This window comes from Melitaea cinxia, chromosome 12 (genome assembly GCF_905220565.1).
Source record: "Melitaea cinxia chromosome 12, ilMelCinx1.1, whole genome shotgun sequence".
NCBI lineage: Eukaryota > Metazoa > Arthropoda > Insecta > Lepidoptera > Nymphalidae > Melitaea > Melitaea cinxia.
The window spans coordinates 13,085,288-13,111,494 of NC_059405.1; the positions used below are offsets into that span (position 1 = coordinate 13,085,288).

General features: G+C 34.0%; 1 long non-coding RNA gene across 1 annotated transcript; it reads left to right on the forward strand.

Annotated features, from left to right (window-relative positions):
* The first annotated feature begins 6,443 nt into the window (after positions 1–6,443).
* LOC123658536 lies at positions 6,444–26,155 on the forward strand. Its single transcript, XR_006743903.1, has 3 exons — positions 6,444–6,455; positions 18,452–18,454; positions 26,082–26,155. It is a non-coding gene; the product is annotated as an uncharacterized LOC123658536 (long non-coding RNA).
* Positions 26,156–26,207: the final 52 nt, after the last annotated feature.

Sequence of the window (26,207 nt, forward strand, 5' to 3'; positions counted from 1 at the left end):
GTAAGAAGTTGTACTTCATGGGCTAGCTATTTTCACGTTGCTAACTTCTTTTCCATTGACTAACTAGCTTCAAAGTGTCGGTTTTTTGTGACGATGTGCACGCGCATTCATTGGCTAGCTAACTTCACGTTGCTAACTTCTTCTTCGTTGACTAACTAACTTCAAGGTGTCGGTTTTTTGTGACAGTGTACGCGAGCATCGTAATAATTTACTATCATTTTTCCCTAACGCGCAAAAGAAGTATAACTTCAAAAATCTTTCGCCATATTACGCCGCGTAACCTTATTATGTTGTCGTAAAATAATCGACAATTTCATTATACTCGTATGCGTATACCTGTTACAGATATGTAGATAAATAATATTTTTTAATTACTTATGTAAGTATATTTTAGGCTAACACTCGTAAACTATAAATATGAAATAATAGGTATTTTACTTTACTTATAAATCACAAATACTAAAATGTTTCGTGTCATATTTTATTAATTAAAATTCTCCTCGTCAAACGTGTTTTGCGTAACTTTTACGTTGGCCTTTAATGTAACGAATTTATTTTGGCAGTATTTGTTTAGAATAATGTGCATTTCGGCCATGTTTTTATTTCTGAAGTGGCGCCAAATGTTATTCTGAATATTGTAGTTTTAAATGGGTCAAGAGCGTTGTTCATGAAGTTAGCACAATGTATTAAAATTTATATTTCTTACATTAACATTTTTAAACATTTTATATAACCTGCAAATCACTAATTTATAATATTAATACCTAACGATAATTTTTTTATAGAGGTATTTATCTTACTACTAGCAATATCAGGGACTTGGGGATGTACGCCAGCTTAAAATGAACCATAGGTACGTTCAAAAACAATCACATAAATAAATTTAGTAATAAAAATGCATTTAATTTCTGTCATGAGTGTCGTCTACACTCGTAGATTAAGTGCCATTCAAAAATTATGTTTCAATTTATTTATTATATGAGAAAAGAAAATAAGAAACGATTAACTATAGTGGCTTTAATTATGACACAGATTAAATACGACAGTGTACGTTATTAATCATTGCAACGCCGTTCAATGAAATGTTTACACAATATTACATAATGATAAATTTAATAATTTATTTTTAACGTTACTTATATCATTTAAGTATAAGTTAACTTATGAACAAAAATATCAAAAATTAACGTTTCACCACAAACTTGAAAGGTTTTTACACTACGAAGCATCGGTTCATCTGTTTCCTTTGATAAATCACCTTTATACACTGTGATGAATCTGATTATTGTATTTTCGTCTCTATCATAATGATAATAAGAGCTAGGTATAAGTATAGGTAAAATCATAGGTAGGATAAAGGCGTTGCATAATCATGTCGGTTCTTAGTGTCAAATAATCACAATTTCAAGGAATTCGTATATATTCTCTTTTAAATATTGCTATTACATTTTACCTGAATAATAATACTAATTTTATCATTTAATTTCGACGGAGATAAAATATAGACAGTCAATTAATAAAATGGTTTGTTAAGAACATTTTCAAACTAAATTAGGTAAAATTAATGACATGGTTTATTTATATTCAACACATTATCGTATAGACAAGTTCCGAGGTACCGCCATAGAATTTGCCGAGCCAAGGTGGCATACTAGAACCAAGGTGGCATACAATTAGTGAAACATAAACATCGATTCCTTCGCTAAGTCTTTCGTGTACATTTATGTTTGAATTTCATGTTTTAAAAAAAAAAAGTATGTGCATCTGTGCATGTTTTGGAAGAAAATTTTTGTTACATTTATCTCTCTGCCAACTATTTTCCTTATTATAACAAGAAGTCTATACCTAGCCAGCGGAACGCTTAAAAGTTGTTGCAATCCAGTGCATAAAGTACTTAATTAAGAATATATACCTACCTATACTAGCAAGTAAATAAGACTATGTATGTACGTCTTTTTCTTTGTTACGAAATACAAAGAATATAAAATCTAAACAGAATATATGGTGTAAAACACAATATAAAATATGTGAAACTTTTACAGTCTATGCTGTGTGGCTACGGCACTAAAGAATTTAGCCACCCCTTCTCTTCCCGTGGGTGTCGTAAGAGGCGACTAAGGGATAACAAGATTCCACAACCACCTTGGAACTTAAGAAGCCGACCGATGGCGGGATAACCATCCAACTGCTGGCTTTGAAATACACAGGCCGAAGACGGGCAGCAGCGTCTTCGGTGCGACAAAGCCAGTACTGCGGTCACCAACACGCCTGCCCAGCGTGGTGACTATGGCAAAACACATGAGTTCACGTTATTTTTGGCGTAAACTTGTGGAGGCCTATGTCCAGCAGTGGACTGTATAGGCTGTAATGTTTTACAGTCTATGGAATTTTTTTAAACAAAATCAAAAACAGCTTTACTCAAATAGGCTCCAAGAGCACTTTCGAATCGTCATTTTACAAATTAAATTTTTAAAAATCAATTATTATATTTGTAGAAGTAAAGCTACCACCGATTCGGAATGTATATTCTGCAGAGAAGAATCGGCAAGAAACTCCGCAGTTACCCTTTTGAAAAATAATATATAAACTGTGGTTTAGTACAAAATTAGTAACATGTTGCATAAAATACAGCGTCACTAAGTCCACACATCTTTATCAACTATGTAATCCTGTACCGAGTAATAAGCTTTATCTATTATTATTATTATGTTATAAAAACCTTAAAATTATGTTGAGACAATTCCAAAATAGTTTAAGGTATTTTATTATACATGCGAATACCATGACCCAGAGAGGAAAGTTTCCGCAGTCGGAAACTTGGAGTTCCAATTTTATTATTCCTTCTCGTGTTTACGATGCGATTAGTACTTTTTATTTCAAAACAACGAATATTTTGGTGAATATACATAATATTGTTATAAATATACTGCGACGCAATTGTTAATATTTCTACCTTTTGGAAAACATCCCGTAGGCATCTACATATTAATTAACATATTAATCTACATATTCATTTTATTAACCATTCGCCCTTCCATTTACGAATGCATTCTCAATTTGATTTAAAGATCTATTTTTACAGGACATCGAATCTCGTAAGTATTTTCTCTATGCCTTTCATAATTAACTTGTCTATCTGTCCCGCTATAGAAACTATAAAAATTTAACCTGTATTTTATAATATTTCTGACAGTTTCTTATAAACATTGCACGATAGTTAGCACTAAGCGTGAGATATCAATCACAAGAAGTGAACAGAGACCAAAATATAAGCATAAACATGCGAGGCTACTGTGAATGACTATAACTCGTAATCTACAAGGTAGTATTTCTTAGAAATGCTATAAATACGTTGTTCCTACAAATGCAAATAGTCGCGTGTCTGTAGTTTGATGCGTGATCTTATTACACTCAATAGTGTGTATCCGAATCTCAGGAATTAATTATCATTTTGTCATTTACTTATTAATAACCTTCTATTCTTCTATCGCTTTATATATCTTACGAGGAAATTTCAAACGGTAAAAGTTTGTATTTAATAATGTTCCTGTTAAAAGTAGTAGGTATTATTAAAGTTAGCCCTGTTGCACACAAAATATTGTTTTTAACTAGCAACACGGGTCTTTATATGGCAATACTGTGCGCCAACATGGCTTGTAATTAACAACGCAAAGGGTTTCAATAAATAAGTGAAATTATAATTGTGGACTTATAATTCAAATCTTATAATCTTCCTTAAAATATTCGCAGAAAGGCGAACAAGCTCTACTGTTTTTTCGGTATAATGTAGGTAAAGTTGTATTCGAACGACTAATAAACTTCAAAAAATACCATCTCAAACTAGACTTACATAAAATATTTCAGTTTTTCCACAAAGATCAATTCACGTACGTATATCCAACATTTGCATAAACGTTTAGAACACGTTCTAAACATATTTGCATACATTTCAAACACAAAGCCGTAGGTAGCTGTGGGTGAAAATTATTGTCACACTTGTTACGCGATCAGCTTCGCTACACTCCGTCTTTTGTTCTCTATTTTTACTATTGTTTTTCTTTTACTGTTAATCTGTTAAGCCTCGTTGATACAATGAGAGCATACTTGTAGCAAATGAACTCGTGCGAGTAGGATCTTGTGGATTTAGAGAGAAGTTTACATGATTACTAGCTGACCCTGCAAACGTTGTTTTTCCATATATGTTATTAACCCACTTAACCATTACATCTTAGGGGTATGAAAAATAAATGTTGAATATGTACGATTTTATTTTTGTGTTACCCACACATTAGGAATTCTAAACATTTTTGGATATCATATCAAAAATTGACCGCTCCAGCGGGGTTCGAACCCGCGTCTCCGACTGACCGTGTCGGCGCTCTAGCCAATTAAGCTATGGAATGATGTACCCGCTAGAGTGAAATTTTTGATATGATGATTTTTATTTTCGGTTTAAGCGAACCGTGGCGCCGTCTATAGTGAGTTCTTTACAGAGACCCGTAACTATATAGCTTAATTGGCTAGAGCGCCGACACGGTCAGTCGGAGACGCGGGTTCGAACCCCGCTGGAGTGGTCAAAATTTTGATTAGGTCGAAACTAGGGATTGTAATCCCTAGATGTACTTCCTTCTAATTTTAATACTGCATTTTCAAAGAGTTAATACCATTTTTGTTTGGTATCGCGGGGGAACCCATTTACGGGTATATATTTACGGGATATCCAGGACGCCCGGGTAGGCAGTCGGACCGTATGTCGGTTTCAGCGCTTGGGGGTGCAATACCGTCCAAACCCCTGCGGGAGCCTTCAGCCGCTTTAATTGGAGGGTCCCGGATTTGCAGGCAACAGGATCCCTCCAGCGACCGGCTGGCCTCGGCGAAAAGGCCAGACTTCTCCTCCATGGGGACTGTCCGGCTCGAAAGAGTTAATACCATAGGTTAGTCTTAGTAATAGCATTCAAGTAAAGTAATAGAATTAATGTTAAGTTTATTAGTAATTATACGAATACGCCAGAATTAAATAAATTCGGTCTAGTCTAAACTTTTAGAAGTCGGGGTAAAATAATTAATTTATACTTTTTATCCAAACGAAGAATTTAAAAATTAGTCTTACTCTAGGTGTACATTTTTTTTTTTTACATTATATTTATTACATTATTAGGTTTGACTCATATCTAAGCTAAGCATCCTCGGGCGAGAATTTACCTGATTATGTAACCGAATGTACCAAGTGTATTATTTTCCTGTTTGATCTGAATACTGATGGTTACTTGTATTCCATTATGATTTAATTATCAGTTTGTTAGGAAACAAATTATGATTGTTAAATGATATATTATGATGTGTCAAATACAAATAGATTGTGTAAACAAAAACCTGTAGTTTTAATTAGATTTTACTATACGATTTTAAAGGTGCGAATATCGTGGAATCCCGCGGAATGATCAAGCCCGCCAATCAATCCCGCGGGATTGAATAAGCTACGGATTTGCAATCCCTAAACGCAATCAAAACTAAATTAAACGCAACAATTTGTATCTACGTCTTAATTTTTTATAGTAATATTTTTTTTAACATTTTTTTACAAATAAATACAGATATGTACTTACTGCCATTTTTTTTCTAGTTCTTACAATAAGTTGACTCGTAATAGAACACAATCAACGTGAAATCCGATCATCATTTTTCATAAATCGAACTACATGCAAGTGTAATAAATACTCTTGTCGAGTCACAGAGGCTTTACTTAGTAATTAATACTAGCCGGAAAGATATTGTAGGAAATTAAGTAAGGTTAGTCAAAGGCGTGCCTTATTATTAGCGATAGATTTAAGAAAACTGAAAAAGACGTAAAGTTGATGAACAAAACATCATTGATATTAAGTATTGACATTTCTCTTCTTAAAAAACTAACATTTTACTTTATTTTTACAGTGCATTTAATATATTTTTTTATTTTTATACTTTATTGTACACCACAAATATATTACAAAGCATAAAGATAATTACAGACAGTGAAGTACAATGGCGGACTTATGGCTAATTAGCCATTTTCTCCAGACAATCCAGAAGAATAATATTAATTAATTGGCGTTTAATCCTTAAAAATTTATTTTCATATAAGGCCCTGGTATGATAAAATATGAGGAGTCATATCTACTGAACGAATGACCTTACGTTTATATAATAGGGTTCCGATAGATGGCGTTATTTGATTCGTTTATTTAGCATTTGAAATGGCATTAATCTTTTTCTTAGACTAGTAAGCCTTTATTGTGCCTATTTAGACAGCCGATCTGAAGAAATAAACTCCGTAAAAGTCGTGCTTCGGAGCTGACACATATAGATTAAAACAATCTGAGATATACACAAACCTTATAAACTTTTTAAGACCGCTTTCAATAATCTATTTTGAGGTCAAGACTTAAAAAAAAATTACTTCTTGGGCTCACAATGAGGTCGCGAGCAAAATACCTCTATAACATAATATAGACAAGGCAGGGTAGGTACTTTTATTAAATGATACGTTATCTCATAGAAACCATAAATTTTTCAGAGATAAGAAATAATAAGTAGTTGACTTCTTATTCGTTTTGAGATCCTTAAAAAAAGTCGTGACGGTTTCCATGGCAACCGTAAATTCTTCAGGTATACAAAGTAGCCTTGTGTTGATAACTATCTTTGTGCTGATTTTTATCAAGATATAATCAATCGTCAGTATCAAACTTTTCGAATTTATAACACTTAGAGCCTGTTTCACCGATTGTGGATAACGCTATTTGATAGATGACGGTATCTAACAGATAATAGTTTTAGATATATTATTCTTTTTTACCATCGTATTCCACTATATTTGGGGGATATACCTATTTTCTAATATGATTGTCAAAGTTGTAGTTTATATTAATTGAGAAGAAACAGGTCCTGATGGCCGTGACTTAAAATTCGTAAGCGTCGTAAATTCGTAACATATTTGCAGGATAAACTTTATCCACAGCCGATGAAACCGGCCCTAAGATTAATGTCCAATTTTTTTATTTTTTTTTACAAAGACGTACAAGGAAAAGTACTCTAAAATAAAAAAATAGTAAAATTAATTCACAAACCACTCGAAAGAAGTCGCAATAAATCAAAGAAATAGCTCCGTGTGAATGAATTCCTTGATATTCCGAGCGTGTACCTAACTCCAGATGAGATTTTTTTTTAATGTAATAAATTTAATAAACCACATTGCGTGAGACTTGACATACATCGTAATTTAAGATTTTCTCGACTGTTTAGATAAGGATCGTATGTCTTTTTCACGCACTGGTGATTAATTTTTATTTTCAACATTGTTGATTACATTCTCTTATTGTTTGCAATTATAAGCTGTAACAACAAATACGTAAGTTCGATCCCAATAGTCCTTCACGCTTCGGTCTATAATATCTCACTGCTGGGCATAGGCCTCTTTCCCCGTGTAGGAGTAGGATCAAAGCTTAATCCACCACGCTGCTCTAATGCGGGTTGGCGGTAACGATCGCTATCAGTTGTACATGATAAGAACCGGGACCGAGGCTTAACGTGCTCTCCGAGGCATGGTGGGAAGATCCACAAGGCCACAAGGACTACACAAACACCTAGACCACGGCAAATATCTGTATGGCCAATAAAAATGTTTGTTGTGTGTGGCGATCGAACCCACAACCACAAGCGCAACAGCACACCAGTACACACCAGAACTGTGACCGTTGCGCCAACGTGTCGTTAATATTCCTTCAGTAGCATGTAATTTTGAGGGTCTAGAAACGACAACAAGAAACAAAAAGTGGATAGTTTACAGTAATAAGGGGTTGAAATATATACCTACCTATATTTCCTTACAGTATCTTGCTCGTAGGAATTCTTTCTATAATTTATATTAATCATAACACAAAACAAAATGTTTATATCACACAATTACAACCATATAATTTGCATACAAAAATTTGTATCATAATAAAATTGTAAAGAGTATTTTTAAGTCCAAAATAAGCTTCGTAAAAGGCTACTTAATTAAAACATAGTACAAACAACCCATTACTTTTATAATCAACCCTTAGCTGACCACATCCTTTTTTAAAGTCTCCCTTGGGCGCTCGTCGAGGTAACATAAATCTAAAAAACACCTATTTCACGTAATATACACAAAAGCGAAAGTTATGTAATCTGTATCAAAGTATTACATTTAGAATAGTCTCCAAATATTGAGGCTATTTACCTGCTCCAAGCGAAAACCTTTGTGTCGAATATATCACATTAGCAACATAATTTACATAATATAAAATAACTCAGGACTTAAGAGACTTGTAATGTAAAATTCCAGATTAAACGTATTTATGAAACTAAAAAAAATCGAATGTTAGATAAGTAGTCGACTCCGCTTAGTAGTTTGGTGATCCCATTTCTAGGACAAAACATGAGGTCCAAATAAAATATGTAGAACTTAGTAAAAAATTAGAAGGTGATCAACAGTGGCGTAGCGTGGAGGGGGCCGGGGGGGCATGGCTCCGGTAGGCATACGAAAGGGGGCGACAAAATCACCACGATTTTTTTTCAATTGACAAATAATATATTAAAACGGCGCCACGTTCCGGATATCTGTGCGACTAACACCGAGTTGCACGAAACAAAATTAAAATTTAAGTAGTGATTAAACTAATTTAATCACAAGAATTTCATACAATTCTTGCGATTAAATTAGTTTAATCACTACTTAAATTTTAATTTCTTTTCGTGCAACTCGGCGTTAGATACCAAGCCGCCACCTTATAGAAAAATAGAAATACGGCGCCATCTACCGTAAATTTGGGCAACTTAGATGCCAAACCGCCATCTATTAGGATTTTATAGAACCAACCGATAAATACACACTAAAGTCGTATAATAAAATAAACATTTATTTTTGCCATGACAAATATTGAGATCAATAATTGAGATAAAGACTACCCTATCTCCCATTACAAAATTTGATAAATATTGGTTCAGTAGTTTCGGAGTTTATCGCTAACATACATTGTGACAAGAAATTTTATTTATATAGATTACAATGTATATTTACTATTTATACAAAAAATATATAAAATTATATATAATTAAAAACCTCCTCCTTTACTGAAAGTCGGTTAATGAAAATAATGAAAATTATGCTTGCCATGAGTTTGTTAAATTAATTTGGTAAAAAAAATTAAATGAAATGGTAGGGCCGGCAAATTTTCGACTGGCAACGGGCGACAAAAAACCACCCTACGCCACTGGCGATCACACATCAGAATTACAATAACACCAATAGAAAGCAATAACAATAAAATTATTACTGATTAAAAAAAATGACTCATCTTAAAATATCTACTTGTTACATAAGTCTATCTATTTCGGATCGAATACCGAATCAAATTGTCTAGTCAGACAACCTGATTCGCATGCAAAATTTCGATACTCGTTGTTGACATTTTCCGTTATTGCTCAGCAAGAAAAAATATTAAATATGTTTGACCCTTATCCTCGCGTTCACTATCAATTTAACAAAAGAAGAATAATATTTCTGAAACTGATGTCTCTCGAAGTAATTTGTTCAAACAAAAAATTGAACTATAAGACTATTAGCTAAAATTAAGCAATTTGCGATAATTGCGCTGTCATCGCGTGATCGTTTGCAGTGTGTCAATTATAGCCTTACATAAGATATTGGTTACTATCCGTTCACTGTCAAACACGCAGCTTGTAATAAAAATTATTTCAGCCTCTATGCCACTTTATAAATTTTAATGCCCTTTTTCTAGAGGTTGTCTGGTAAATCTTGCTCTTTTCTGTTTATACGTAGTACCTCTTCTATATATATTTGTACTTCTTCGATATGACTATTATGTCCAAATTTTTTTCGACGTAAAACTTTTTTTTTGAGCGTACAATAAATTATATTTATATTGTATTTTATTCCACAAAAAAAATTACTAACAAGCGATATAAAACATTATAAAGCGGTTCGCCATCATGAAGCGATTTTGGTATTACCCACTATATGAATACTCGCATCGGACCGCTTGTAGAAAGGATAAAATATGCGAATACATACATTGAAGTTAACGTTAAGCGTTTGCGTAAACTTATAACCGGAGTGTGTACTGGAAAATTTCAACATATAATTTGGTAATCTGAAAGGTGCCCCATGAAGGTCATTTACCATAGAACCAGTAGTCTTTTTAGGATGACCGAATGACATTGAAATTTTTAAGTAATCTCCACGTGGCGCAACTTATACGAATTTGCTCATACATCGAATTTGCATATATTTATCGAATAAATTAAAAGACTTATATGAAATGGTTATAAACCTATCACTAAATTTAGATTGTTTACTAATAATTAAACGTGAAAAAAATGTATATGTAGCTTGTACATAATAATTCGCTTATATTTCAATATGCGCACTTTTGATCGATATTTACGTCAATTATGTGTATATTTACGTCAAATATGCTGTGTGGTTACGGCAGTAAAGAATACAACCACCCCCTCTTTTCCCTTGGATGTCGTAAGAGGCGACTAAGGGATAATAATAATAATAATAATAATATTCTTTATTGCACACCATTAAAGGATACAAACAAAAGTAGTATAATTAGAGGAAGATGTACAAAGGCGGTCTTATCGCTAAAAGAGCGATTTCTTCCAGACAACCTTTGGGCATAGGACAGCGCATAGAAAAGCGATTAGGAAGTGTACAAATAATTGTTATAGAAATTAGAATACATCACAATAGATTATAAAATTATACATACATATATACATACATACATATGCTTACACACTTACATACATTCACATATACACATATACTCATATATAAATATAAACAATTCATACATATTTATGTGATACAAAGGTAAAAAGACAATCTTGGCGAATTTAGTGACAGATAGTGAGCCTTAAGATACTTTTTGAAGCTAAAGACTGATTGAGCTTGTCTTATAGAGAGAGGGAGGGAATTCCAGAGTTTAACAGTTGTTACGGAAAAGGAGTTGGCTTAGAACGAAGAAGTGTGATGTGGAATCTTAAGAAGCAGATTTGAGTCAGTTCGAAGAGATCGATCATGGGTGTCGCAGAGAAACGCTAAGCGTTCTTTGAGGTAGTGAGGTGTGTGTGTTGAGTCACGATGGAATAATACACAATATAATAACGAGAGGATATGATAATTCTGCTGTGTGGCTACGGCACTAAAGAATTTAGCCACCCCCTCTCTTCCCGTGGGTGTCGTAAGAGGCGACTAAGGGATAACAAGGTTCCACAACCACCTTTGAACTTAAGAAGCCGACCGATGGCGGGATAACCATCCAACTGCTGGCTTTGAAATACACAGGCCGAAGACGGGCAGCAGCGTCTTCGGTGCGACAAAGCCAAGTACTGCGGTCACCAACCCGCCTGCCCAGCGTGGTGACTAAGGGCAAAACACATGAGTTCACGTTATTTTTGGCGTAAACTTGTGGAGGCCTATGTCCAGCAGTGGACTGTATAGGCTGTAATGATGATGATGATGATGATGATAATTCCTGCGAAGACGGATTGGGAGCCACTTGAGTTGCTTACGAAAGTTGGAGACATGGTCATATTTGCGGAGACCAAATATGAACCGTATGCAAAGATTCTGAAGACGCTTAAGCTTATTCAATTGCTCCTCGTTGTAAGTATCAGCATAGTCAAGAATTGGTAAAAGAAGTGACTGTGCTAACGCAATTTTAGTGGGCAGTGGAAGGAAATATTGAAGCCTTCGAAGTGATCCGACGGCTGCAAATAGCTTGCGGCTCAACTCGCTCAGTTGAGGTACCCAAGAGAGATGGCTATCGAAAATGACTCCGAGATTTTTTACCTTGTCACTGTAAGGAATAGCGGAATTATTAAAAATTGACAGGTGGTATGTGTGACCAATTTATTCGGCTCACTAGTTTTGGACTACCAATAATAGTCACTTGACACTTTGATGGATTGATGTTTAATCCATATGAGTTGTACCGTACATATGAGTTGTGCTGTGTGGCTACGGCACTAAAGAATTTAGCCACCCTCTCTCTTCCCGTGGGTGTCGTAAGAGGCGACTAAGGGATAACAAGGTTCCACAACCACCTTGGAACTTAAGAAGCCGACCGATGGCGGGATAACCATCCAACTGCTGGCTTTGAAATACACAGGCCGAAGACGGGCAGCAGCGTCTTCGGTGCGACAAAGCCCGTACTGCGGTCACCAACCCGCCTGCCCAGCGTGGTGACTATGGGCAAAACACATGAGTTCACGTTATTTTTGGCGTGAACTTGTGGAGGCCTATGTCCAGCAGTGGACTGTATAGGCTGTAATAATGATGAGTTGTACCAATCAAGTATATTGTTTAAATCGCTATTTATTCTTTGAATACATGTTGGTAAGTCAATCAGTTTGGCGTGGGAGTAAATCTGGAGATCGTCTGCGTAAAGGTGGTAGGGCGAAGATATATAGGGACAGATGGTATTTATAAAAATTGAAAAGAGGAGAGGAGATAAGACGCCACCTTGTGGGACGCCGGCTTTTACGTCTAACCAGTCTGAAAAAATATCCTGAAATGGGATAATGGCAAGATAAGATAAATATAATAAATAATAAAATACAAAGACCGAAGACGGGCAGCAGCGTGTTCGGTGCGACAAAGCCAGCCTTGCGGTCACCAACCCGCCTGCCCAGCGTGGTGACTATGGGCAAAACATATGAGTTCACGCAATTTTTGACGCGAACATGGGAGGCGTATGTCCAGCACACCACCACCACACTCGACTGAGTGTGATAGGGTAAAGTGAGCGATGAGTTACGTCAATTAATTTTATGATAAAAGAAATGATACAAAGAAATACTTGTGACAAATTTTATAAGAGAAGGTATATAGATAAACAATTCTCTTCAAAGATATGAAATGAAAACAAAAAAGTCTCTAAATATTTAATCCTTTCACTTACTTAAACCACTTTCAATTGGTAGTAAACAAAACTCGTGTACTAACACGAGATAAATATTCACTAATAATTTATATTATTATTGTTTATTATTATTGTTTTATTTATATTTATTTTAAGCACATGATTCTATATTTTTATTTTTATTTATATATTCAAAATACAAAAAACACATACTTAACACTTATTTATGCCTGCCGTGAAAACTCACAAGAGCTTATCTACCTAGCGACCCACCCCAGCTTCGCACGGTTGCAAAAACTATCAGTGTTCATCTAATATATTATGCATGTATTATACGTATAAACCTACCTCTGGAATCACTCTATTTACTAAAGAAGACCGCATTAAAATCCGTTGCGTAGTTTTAAAAATCTAAGCATAATGACAGCGGGAAGCGACTTTGTTTTATACTATGTAAGGATTTATACCGTACCGTCCCATATTATACCAATAACTAAGGTAATTACCAAAGTTTTGTGACTATTAAACACAATAATATATTTTACATATATTACGATAATAAGACAAACAAAAATATGAAATAAAGAAACAAGTTAAAGAACTTAAGTATGCAAAATAGGTACATGTTTGAGATGTTTGACAAGATTTATTTTTGTATCATGCATATTGGATTATGTAAAGGCGTTTTGTTATTTATCAACAATTTAGTGGCAGAAGCTAGATTTCCCGATAAGCCAATATTGACGTTATAGCAAACTAAAGTCGGTGCATATTTCTATATTTAGCAATAATTTCTTAACTTTAAAAAAGATTTTAAAGTTTATTAACGCTATACGAAATAATACAATAATGACAACAATTGTGTTTGCTCGCAAACGAAAAAAAAACCGACTTCAATTACATCGACAAGTAATACAACGTAGATCGACGAAAAAATAGTCAAGCAACTACGCGTTATCAAAGATTACTCAAAAAGTAGTTATCAGATCTCGATAAAATTTATATGTGACCCATGGTAAACATCAGCTTTCGATTAAATTAAAAATTATCAAAATCGATACACCCAGTAAAAAGTTATTACGGATTTTCGAGAGTTTCCCTCGATTTCTCTGGGATCCTATCATCAGATCCTGGTTTCCTTATCACGGTATCAAACTAGGGATATCCCCTTTCCAACAAAAAAAGAATTATCAAACTCGGTACATCCAGTAGAAAGTTATGTGGTATAATACAACGTAGGTCGACGAAAAAAGCGTCAAGTAAAAACGCATTATTAGATATAACTCGAAAAGTAGTTGTTAGATCTCAAATAAATTTAAATGGGACCAATTGGCACACACCACCTTTCGATTAAAATAAAATTTGTCAAAATCGGTCTACCCGGTCAAAAGTTCTGATGTAACATACATAAAAAAAAAAATACAGTCTAATTGAGAACCTCCTCCTTTTTTGGAAGTCGGTTAAAAAAACACGTAACGATCCCTCGAAATTTCTTCGGACAGAAATTAGTTTACTGACCATCTTTTTCTTTACCTACAAAAACAATATTTTAAACTAAAATTGACGACGCGTTGGCGCAACGGTCACAGCACTGGTTTGTGGCTGTTGTGCTTTCGGTTACGACTGCGATCCCCGTACCCCCGTCCCCGTACATTACTACATACACATGTAATTGGGGGCTGAAACCTTTTCAGCTCAATCTGTTAAAGTGAAATTGAGTTGCTAACAATAGCTGTTTTTTTATAATTTAAAACTAACAAATCTAATAATATGTTTGGGTTATACATATATATGCCTTCGAGTGATACACGAGTACATATGAATTCGTTATTCGTGTGCAAAATGAATTCTTGAGAAGCCGAGAAAGGGGGTATAAAGGGTTTCCGTATAATTGATAAGGTAGATACGATGAAAGCAACGTTCCTTTTTACGAGGTAACTATCAGAATAGACGGCTTATACTGCAATAATTCAATTATATGTCAAGGGATCTTTACTATTAAATTCAAATTCTGATTTGAGTTTTGTACCTACAGTGTGCCAATGGGATGTTACTAATTCTCGCGTCCATTACAGAGCTGTATATTATTTTAAATTTATATGAAACGCTTACTTTGACAATTAAGATTAAAATAATTTGTAAATTATTTAACGTTTTAAGCCAGAAACAATAGGTAGTGTTAAATTTTCCTGGTTTATTCGAAACTAATTGGTGTTAGACGATGCCACATTTGAACAGTTTTACACATATATTGAGAATATTATTTGTTATTGAAGTTATTATTAAAAATACTAATACTAAAACATCGTAATAATGTAAAAAAAATGAAAGCAAACAACGCGTCATTTATTTGAGTAACGTTATGCAATTTCATGTTTTATAATTCGATGTGAATAACTATAAAGTTTGTGTTTCAGACATTTTTTTTTTTTTGTTTTATCGCATAAGCTGATAATAACAAAAAAAAGATAGGCTACGTGACAGGACAAAAATATTTGATAACAGTACAATACAACATAGGATACAAAGTTTAACAAGTATGTCATGTATGTTTTTCTACTGGACAAACTCCTTATTTTCTATTGAAGAGAAGAGAGAAAAGAATAATAGGAACAAATACATTAAAATGATACGCAATTCAAACGACCGTCATGATTATAGTGAATGAGAAACATAAACTACAAATAGTTTCTTACTAAAGAGACGCCTAAATAGAAAGAAACATATTTAAAATTCATTTACTCATACCCATAATTTAAAAACGTTCGAAAAACCTCGTCTGTTTTAATATAAAATACAAAAGTACACGTATAGATTAGAATAGGCAAATATCGTTACCACACGAAAAACGGGTATTTATTACTCACGAGTCTCATGACACTATTTTTCTTAACGCAACAAGGATTTTTGTTTTTTTTTATTTTGGTTTTTTTTTAAGATTAGCAAAATAAACAAGGCATGTTAACTGAGGTAGGGCACAGCAGGAATTTCCTGCTTAAAATATGGAGCAGCCCGACTGGGGTAGTACCTCGACCTTACAGAAGATCACAGCAAAATAATACTGTTTTCAAGCAGTATTGTGTTCCTGTTGGTGAGTAAGGTGACCAGAGCTCCTGGGGGATGGGGATTGGGGATTGAGTCGGCAACGCGCTTGCGATGCTTCTGGTGTTGCAGGCGTCTATAAGCTACGGTAATCGCTTACCATCAGGTGAGCCGTACGCTTGTTTGCTGACCTAGTGACATAAAAAAAAAATGAATATTATAAAATCGATTATAATTAAAATCGATTGTAAAATCAGATTGTAAAATCAATTATAAAATCGGATTGCAAATCGATTATAAAATCGAATCGAAATCAATTATTAAATCGATTCTGAAATCAAATTGAAAATAGACTTTAAAAGCGAATAGAAAATCGATTCCATATTCGAGTTGGAAATCGAATAGAATCGAGTAGAGTCGAGTAGAGTCGAGTAGAATCGCGTGGAGTCGAGTAGAGTAGAGTCAAATAGAGTTGAGTAGAGTGGACTAGAGTCACACACGTGTGTGTTCACAATAGAGATTTCGATTCTATTTGACTCTAGAGTGGACTAGAATCGAATAGAATCGAATGGAAAATGGAATAGAAAATCGGATAGAGAATCGAATAGAAAATAGAATAGAATAATCTTAGAAATAATAGTTCGGTCTATTGTACGAAGGTAAGTGATGTATTCGCCGTTGACGTTGATGCCTCGTTCCCCTCGTTCATGTTATCGGTCATCTCGTCCACGTCACTAGCAGTTATGTTAGTATATGTATCGTGTATACATCCATATGCATTAAGTAAAAGCGGTTATTTTAATATTACAAAAAGACACTCAAGTTTTATTTATTTGTATAGATTATTATTTTCACAACTGGTCAGTTTTTCTCAAACGCTGAAGGGAGATTGCGCCACTATTAAATTTTTGCCACGGTTCGAAATAATCGTAGGACTGATTTGAAAAAAATTTCACTAGTACAATGCTACGTTATCATTGAGTGTCAAGCGTGTCACTTAATCTGTATTATTCTGTAGCGATGTCGCTATATTTTAGCTAAAATTTTGGCAGTTCACTCGGGCGACATCGCGGACGTTAAGTTAGTTCCAGATAAACAAGAAACAATACTATAAACTAATAAACTAAATACTCGAATCCCAATGCGTATCTTGAAGTGAATGGCCTTATAAGCATGACTTATCGAGATCCAAACGCGATAAAAAAAAAATTTGTATGTACTTTTAACAAGCGTAACAATCTTTTTTTTTTTTGATACGTCCTAAAAAATCGCCGATAGACATAGATATTATTAAGCCTTTTATAGTATCTATCTCTTGGGCACATTTCTTCTGTTTATTACATAAGTTAATATATTATTTTTATTTGATACTGATATTCTTTAAAAGTATTAAGTTTTTACACATTTAATATTACCACAAATGAAGTTGTATTACAATTTCAATACCAAATACAGTAATAATACAAAGCTAAGCTATTTTAATCACGCTTAAAACTAATTAAGATTAATATTATTACGAGTAATAATTAAATTACTTGTACACAATCTGTGAGCCTAAAACCGTATGCGGTTATCTGAGTAGAATCGAATAGCAAATTGCTATTAACATTCGATAAACGGAGTCAAGGCGAACTGTGTCGTCCGATGTAATGTCGAGCCATAGTTGAGTTCGTTAAAGAAAGCTATTCATTAGTAACCTACATATATTAATAAGTGTGACGTAAGTGTTGCAAAGAATGTGTGGTGTATTCTCTAGAGTTACAGTAGAGAAGATGTTTTAAAAACTAAAGAAAAGTTATAAGTTTTCTTACTTAATAATTATTTTGTTTAACATATTATTCCAAGATGAATCAAACCAACAAATTAATGTACATATTATAATATAAAATATATATGTAAAATGCTAGAAGCCTGACGTCTTCTGCAGATTTACTCATTCTAGTAATTTATGGTGTTTTGCTCCTTATTAGTAAATTTTTATTAGTCTAGGCCTCTACCTTATAAAAAAGTTACTTACATTTTACAACCGACCTCTAAAAAGGAGGAGGTTCTCAATTCAACTGTATTTTTTTATGTATGTTACTTCAGAACTTTTGACTGGGTGGACCGATTTCGACCAAAAAAAATTTAATCGAAACGTGGTGTGTTTCATTTGGTCCCATTTAAATTTGTTTGAGATCTAACAACCACTTTTCGAGTTATATCTAAAAATGCGTTATTACTTGACTATTTTTTCGTTGGCCTATTTTGTATTATACCGCATAACTTTTTACTGGTTGTACCGATTTTGATGATTTTGAATTTAATCGTAAGCTGATGTTTATCATATGGTCACATTTAAATTTCATCGAGATCTGATAACAACTTTTTGAGTAATCTTTGTTAACGCGTGTTTACTTGACTATTTTTTCGTCTACCTACGTTGTATTTGAAGATTGTCGATGTAATTGAAGTGGGTTTTTTTCGTTTGCGAGCAAACACAATTATTTATTTTTTAATTTATATTACCCGGTGGGCAAACAAGCGTACGGCTCACCTAATGGTAAGCAACACCGTCTACGATCGATCTACGATCGTTCCATCCTTATGTCATCGATATGCCACCTACGCGCACAAAACGCTTTGGCTCTACTTTCCTGATGCGCACAGCTAAGGAATGGAACTCGTTGCCCGCGTCTGTGTTTCGCGAACGATACAATCTGGGTGCCTTCAAGGCCAGAGTGAATAGGCTGATATTAGGCAGGCATGCTCCACCTTCGACCGCATCGTCACTTAACATCAGGTGAGATTGTGGTCAAATGCCTGCCTATTTGTCATAAAAAAAAAAAAAAAAACCGTAGCTTAAAGACGTCTGTAACACTAGAAGCATCGCAAGCGCGTTACCGACTCTACCCCCCATTCCAGGAGCTCTGGTCACCTCACTCACCAACAGGAACACAATACTGCTTGAGAGCAGTATTATTTAGCTGTCTTCTGTAAGGTCGAGGTACTACCCCAGTTGGGCTGCTCCATATTTTGAGCAGGAAATTACCTACAGTGCCCTACCTCAGTTATACAAATATACACAGTTATGATATACACAGTTAAATACCTACTCCTGAGTTTCCTGACGATTTTTGTCAGAAGAATCTTCATTCTGAATGAACGGTAGCTTCCCAATAACCATAACTTATTAAGAATAGTCTAATAATAATTTATAAAATGACAAATGAAAAGTAATTTTGAAGTCTACTTGAATAAATTTATTTTTAATTCTGATTTTGGCTTATTCTCTATACAAACCGGGTTACGTGAAAAAAAATCTGTCTTGATTCGATCAAATATTGTTATTTATTCTGTACAATATAATAGTTTAATGGATGCTTTTTATTTTGTAACAATTAATACACACAGTTTTGTTATTGATTACATTTCACAAGTGTAACCCTAGCACAATGGAGACCGACATGAGATGATCATTACGTAACAATTTAAAGGCGACTTGCCCAACGCTTTTATATAACGTAAATATCGTTTATAAATCGTAATAAACATGAGTTTTCAATAATGGTCTTTACATTATGATTATTAGAGAATACTAAAGTACCTTTAACTAAAAGGTATTTAAGTATCTCTAAAAATTTCTTCTATAACAATTAAACGTTTTACCAATTTTAGTAAGACTCGTGTGCTACTATAGATTATTTAATATTACAGACTTTAATAATTAACTATCAAACAATTTTTTTTTAAATAATTACTATTCTAATTTCATTAATTTTCCTCTTGGACCAATTAAGTTAAACGTACCTACGTGCATATAAAATAAGATTATTATAACACATGTGCATATTACATGTACATTGTGAGATAGGAAAATGTTCGTAAGTTATCGTATGTTGTAAATCATGTATCTTCGTTGCGACGACACGTGTAATCGCAGATATATCACATCCTCTGATAAAACCATTATATCTATGTATCTATACAACACATACGCAACACAACACATGTATAGCAAACAGCCACTTAGCCTCTAATTCAAGTTTGAAACATTGTCATGGGTGAAAAACTTTAGGAGTGTAAGATTGGGACCTTTTGGTGGTACATACCTACATCACAAAAGGTAGCTAAAGAGAGCTAATGGAATACTATTAGTAAGACCTCGCCCTTCGACCGTTTGCCTGTTCCTCACAGGGCTGTCGACAGTAAAATGTTTAAAAGGATATGATTGTATAATTATGGTTTGTACAACATATGCACAACATTTATTAATCGCCATTTTGATTTGACCCTTAATAATTGTGTTTGCTCGAAATGAAAAAAAACCGACTTCAATTACATCGACAAGTAATATAACGTAAGCAGACGAAAAAATGAACAAACGCAATGGTCGTAACTACGATTTTCGAGCATTTCTATCGATTTCTCTGGGATTTCATCATCAGATCCTGTTTTCCTTATCATGGTACCACACTTGGGATATCTTCTTTCCAAAAAAAAGAATTATCAAAATCGCTTCATAAACGATGAAATTATCCCCGAACATACATATATAAAGTCTCAGTTATATATATATATATATATATATAAGGTCGAATTGAGTAACCTCCTCCTTTTTTGAGGTCGGGTAAAAAGATGTGGATGGTAATCTTTGGACGGTTAAAATTAATTGAGCTAAAAGAATTTAACGATCACCGACCCGCCTGTCCAGCGCGCGTGGTGACTATGGGCAACACACATGAGTTCACGTTATTTTTGACTCAAGCTTTTGGAGGCCTATATCCAGTAGTGGACTACGATAGGCTGAAGTGATGATGATGAAAAGAATTTCATACATAACATTGTTATTGTCTCATACATAACACAGTTAATACACCTTTCAATTAAAAAAAAAAAAAAACAAAATCTATCAACCCAGTCAAAAGTTCTGAAGTAACATCCAAAAAAAATACAATCGTATTGATAACCTCCTCCTTTTTTAGAAACCAGTTACAAAAACATATGCTTGTATAAAATACGAATTCAGTAAGAGTTTACTGTACGATCATCAACTATGTCATGGGGCGGTTAACGTTAATGTAGGTACATGACGCACAAACAATAAACGCCCTTTTCTATACCAATATTCAGGGTTATGCGTTTCATAAAAATATACGGCTATTTTTTATTAAAATGTGTACTATATAAACCATAATTAATTTCGTGAAAAAATATAACTATTATAAATATCAATCTTCTGTCACCTAAACCACAGCATTAAGTTCTCTCAGTATTATATTAAATGAATCGTGGTGGTTTTATCACGCTTTTGACAGTTTTAAGAATTCCATTTGGTTTGAGGTAATTAAACACTAATTTGATGTTGTTAGTGAGTTTTAAAAGAGTACGTGTCTAACTATAATTTTTCGATTAAAAAAAAGCAATCCCTTTTCAGATTTTTTGTGACTTGTGTCAACATTTAATTTAGACTTGATTACATTTAAACTTTCAGAATTAAAAACAAAAAGTTTTCACACATTTTATTAAAAAGAATAGGGATATATATTCTATAATAGTATTTAATTTGTTACTGGTCCATCTAATGAACCCAGAGTCTGCAGTTTATTACTCAGGTGTCTCCAGAAAGTTCATCAGAAGAAAGTGATAACGTTAGTTTTTAAGATTATAAGATTTGTATAAAAAATATTTGATTTATAGGTTCTTGTGCATAATATATTTATACTATATCCAATATTGTTTAATTATTATTTACTAATAAAATTATTTACTAATAAAATTATTTATTAATAAGTATAATATAAAATACAGTAAATTTTAGAAGTATTCAATCTGAACGAACCTTTACAATTTTTAAATGGAAAACCAAGGCGTTGCCCTCACTCCAAATAATGATCCATCTCACTCTGTCAATATCGGAAATATGCGAGGGATACACTCAGTACTAATTGGTTTGAAAAAAAAAACAAACTATAGCACCTATCATAAACAATAAAATGTAAAAATTATTTTAATTCGTTTTATAATAATTATTTTCGAGGCCTACACAACCCTAATTTATCACCAAATGTGGGTATCACGATGACTCCCTAATTCAGCCACCTCACCATCCAATTTGATTAAACGTAAACAGCGAACGCTACGCTTAATGCTTGTGATGATATAATTTTATGAACATTTCGTTATTGTACTAGTCTTTTTATTATTATTATTATCACGTGTAAATTATTATTATTACTATTATTATAACAGGAATATTGTCCGGTTTTTAAAGTGGCCGATTTTTAGGAAATTCAAAGAAGGTCATATAGATTATTTTTTGGCATACGTTTTTGTTTATATGCTATAAATATCTTCTATCATATTATATAATAAGGTATAATAATAATAAATAGTTTTTATTTGCTCAAACTATGTAGTTTATATTATCAGGAAGCCCTGCGACGTGTGCTAGCTTAAAAAAGCTGTGTTACAGGCCACAGTGTCTTCCCCAAAAATTAGTTTATTGTTACATAATCAGACTTTGCGTTCAGATAGCGAAAACATAAATAATACTAGTCTGTATACAAAGAAGACAACACAATAATAAAACAAGGATTATAAATACAAAATTTGGAAAAAAACAAAAAAGGTTGACAATTATTAAAGTTTGGAAATATTTACCATCAAAACATAATTGTTTTTAAAAATAAGTTATTTTTTTTTTCTTCTTAATATTAACGAATATTTTATTAAGTATAAGCGAAGTGAGAGTAAGTACTCGCATGCTGTTTTGTGTGTGTGTGTCAGTGGGTGTGTGTGTACTTTTGTGTATAATGTATAGCTGATTGTGCAAGTTTTTTAAAGTAATGATTAGTTTTACTTTAGCAATTTTAGGTGCAGATAAGATTTTCCGTATCATCATAACATAAGCTCAAAAAATAGTTAAAAATTTTTGTTTTACATATTTTACTATTGTCAGAAGAACATTTTATTAATTTGTTTAGATAAAAGGTCCCAAGTAACAATAAAATTTACGAATAAACGCAGTTCGAAACTTTTGATTGTTGGAACATATTGTATAATTTCGGCGCTTATTTAATATTTTCTTGCTATATTTATATAGCTCTGAATGTTGTTTCAAGATAATATGAAGTAAAAATAACTGTCGAACTGTAAGGACGTACGTATTTAGTATTTTCCACACGCCGAGGCGTTGGCGCAACGGTCACAGCCATGGATTGTACCTGTTGCGCTGGCGGTGGCGGGTTCGATCCCCGCACATGACAAACATTTGTATTGGCCATACAGATGTTTTTTACATCATACAGGTGCTGTGTGGATACGGCACTAAAGAATTTAGCCACCCCCTCTCTTCCCGTGGGTGTCGTAAGAGGCGACTAAGGGATAACAAGGTTCCACAACCACCTTGGAACTTAAGAAGCCGACCGATGGCGGGATAACCATCCAACTGCTGGTTTTGAAATACACAGGCCGAAGACGGGCAGCAGCGTCTTCGGTGCGACAAAGCCAGTACTGCGGTCACTGCGGACTATAGTCACCACGCTGGGCAGGCGGGTTGGTGACCGCAGTACTGGCTTTGTCGCACCGAAGACGCTGCTGCCCGTCTTCGGCCTGTGTATTTCAAAGCCAGCAGTTGGATGGTTATCCCGCCATCGGTCGGCTTCTTAAGTTCCAAGGTGGTTGTGGAACCTTATTATTATTAAGTTTAACTTATTTACTACATTTTAATATTTCAAAATATTAACATTTACCTAACTTTTCGCCAGATCACTAATGAGTACATAAAACAATAGACATAATAAGGTCTGAGATCTAGTGTTCGTGCTTATTATATTCATAATTATCCTTACTAACATTATAAATGCGAAAGTAGCTCTGTCTGTCTGTCTGCCTGTCGCGCTTACAGGCCAAAACTACTGAACCGATTTAAATGAAATTTGGTACACGGATAGTCTAGAGTCTGAGAAAGGACATAGGCTATGATGAAAAATGGAGGATGAAAAAAGTAAGGGGTTGAAAGGTGGCGATGAAACTTTTATGGAAGTATCGTTATTTTTAGAGCAAGAATCTTGAAACTAATTTTGTAGGCCCTTTTTTTTACTATGTTATGGGCTTACTCTTGACCTCAGTCTAGCTCTAGAGCACAGACGAGGTCGAAGATGGAGCGAGTTCGCCCAGAAGAAACCTGTTCACTCGCGCTTTAAACATGTTCGGGTTGTATGAACTCGGAAATACAGACGCCGGCAGGTCGAGGGTATCGGACACAGGGACAGGTGTACCACGGAAAGTAGGAGTCAAGTTGAAAGGACTCCGTTTGGCGGAGAACAAACAAGCCTGCGTTTTGGCGGCGTTGAACGTGACCAGGTTGCAATCACCCCATTGGGATACTTGCCCCAGTATTGAATTTGTTCGTTCTACCATGGCCTCTCTCTGAGAACGTATTACGTCCCTGCTGTCTCTTGCGCTGGACAAATATCTCTCAACAATCGTACTGTCATCTGCGTATCCAACAATGCCTGGTTGTTGATTCGATATATATAAATATGACATTTAAAGTTTGTAAAAGTTATAACCTCAAGGGCGTAAAATAACAATAGGGAATAAAGGATAAAACTCTGTATGGAAATATGTAAGTGAATGTTTTACAAGTTTGCGGCAAGAGACAAAATGTTAGAGCTATTCCGATGTAAAATTTACAGTCATTACAAAATGTTAGTGAAACTGAACTTAACACGAGTAAGAAACATGCCGAGCACCTCGCCGTACACAATGAGCTGTGCAGTAGCGCGGGCGGGGGAGGGGGAAGCGTAGGGTGGTACTGCTATGACGTGATATAGGTTTGGAAATATGCCTAAGCATTGATGTATAAAAAACCCATCAATGTGCCTAAGTGTGCTTACCCGAATTAACAAGCTCTTTACAGTGATACACTACACGTAACTCATTAAATTATTCATACGTATGTGTCTTATTTGTAAAATAATTAGTCTAAATAATTAAAAATTATACCCAAAGACAATATTCCACGCGGACGAAGTGCGGGCACAGCTAGTATTATTATAAGATTTTAATTCATTATATTATGAACAATACTAACAATTAACCTACATTTTGTTAGAATTTTTGTATGTCTGTCAATTATCAATTCATTCAAACCGACAACTTCATTTCAACCGACGAACAGATTTCTTGTATATGTTAGTTGTTATGACCTCTGTTGAAACTGCGTCAATATGTATCATGACTAAATATTTAAATAAATTAAAATGTATACTAATAAAAATAAATTGCTAGATGTTGCTAGGAGGATATTAGACAACAAGCTTATGAAACTCGACAATGGCTAGACGAATTTTAGCCAAATTATTTTCAAAAGTTTTTAATACTTTGTTTAGGTTCATTATGAAATAAAAAATTATGAAAATTATATAATTAATTTGAAAATGTTCGTAAGACCGGAAAACGTCTGTCGGGTCAACAAATATCAAAAAAAAAAACAAAACCTTCAGAGAAAAAGAGACCTTTAAAATGTCACAAATATAGTTGATGTCTAAGTATCACGTTCTAGTCCAGTCTGGGTCTGTTGTAGTAATTAATTGTAACAAGGATATCCGTCTCGGCATTATTCCAAAGATTATAAATACACTATTATTTACAGACAACAGCTGTTTCACATCCCATGTGCTTTATTTTCGCGCAATAACTACCAGAATGATGAGAACTAATCAATAAAAAATATTTACGCATATTATAAATATTATTACATTTCGTCGGTGTAAAGAACGAAAAAATGTTATAGAGGTGTGAGAACATTTTTTTTTCTTTCGCGAAATACGTGCCAACTGTTATTAAAAATAATTAAAACCTACTATGTTAGACGTACTTCAAATTTTATTACGTCTAACATAGTAGGTTTTATTGAGTACCCCTAACACAACACAAAATATCTTGCTCAAAATCTGGAACAGTCCTACTAGAAATTCCTCAACCTTACAGAAGATCACAGCCAAACAATACAGCTGTGTCACCAAGTGGTATGAAATTGTAGACAAATAAAAAAGGAATATAATTACCTAGATAAATAGAATTTAGAACTAATAGCTTTCACTAGTGCCAAGATAGCACAGATAATTTCGCCAATGTCATGTAGTATGGAGTAGACACAAAGGAAATTGTTCGGTGAATTTGAGGTTGGTACCTTAAGCTCAACCGAATTTTGAAGACTGC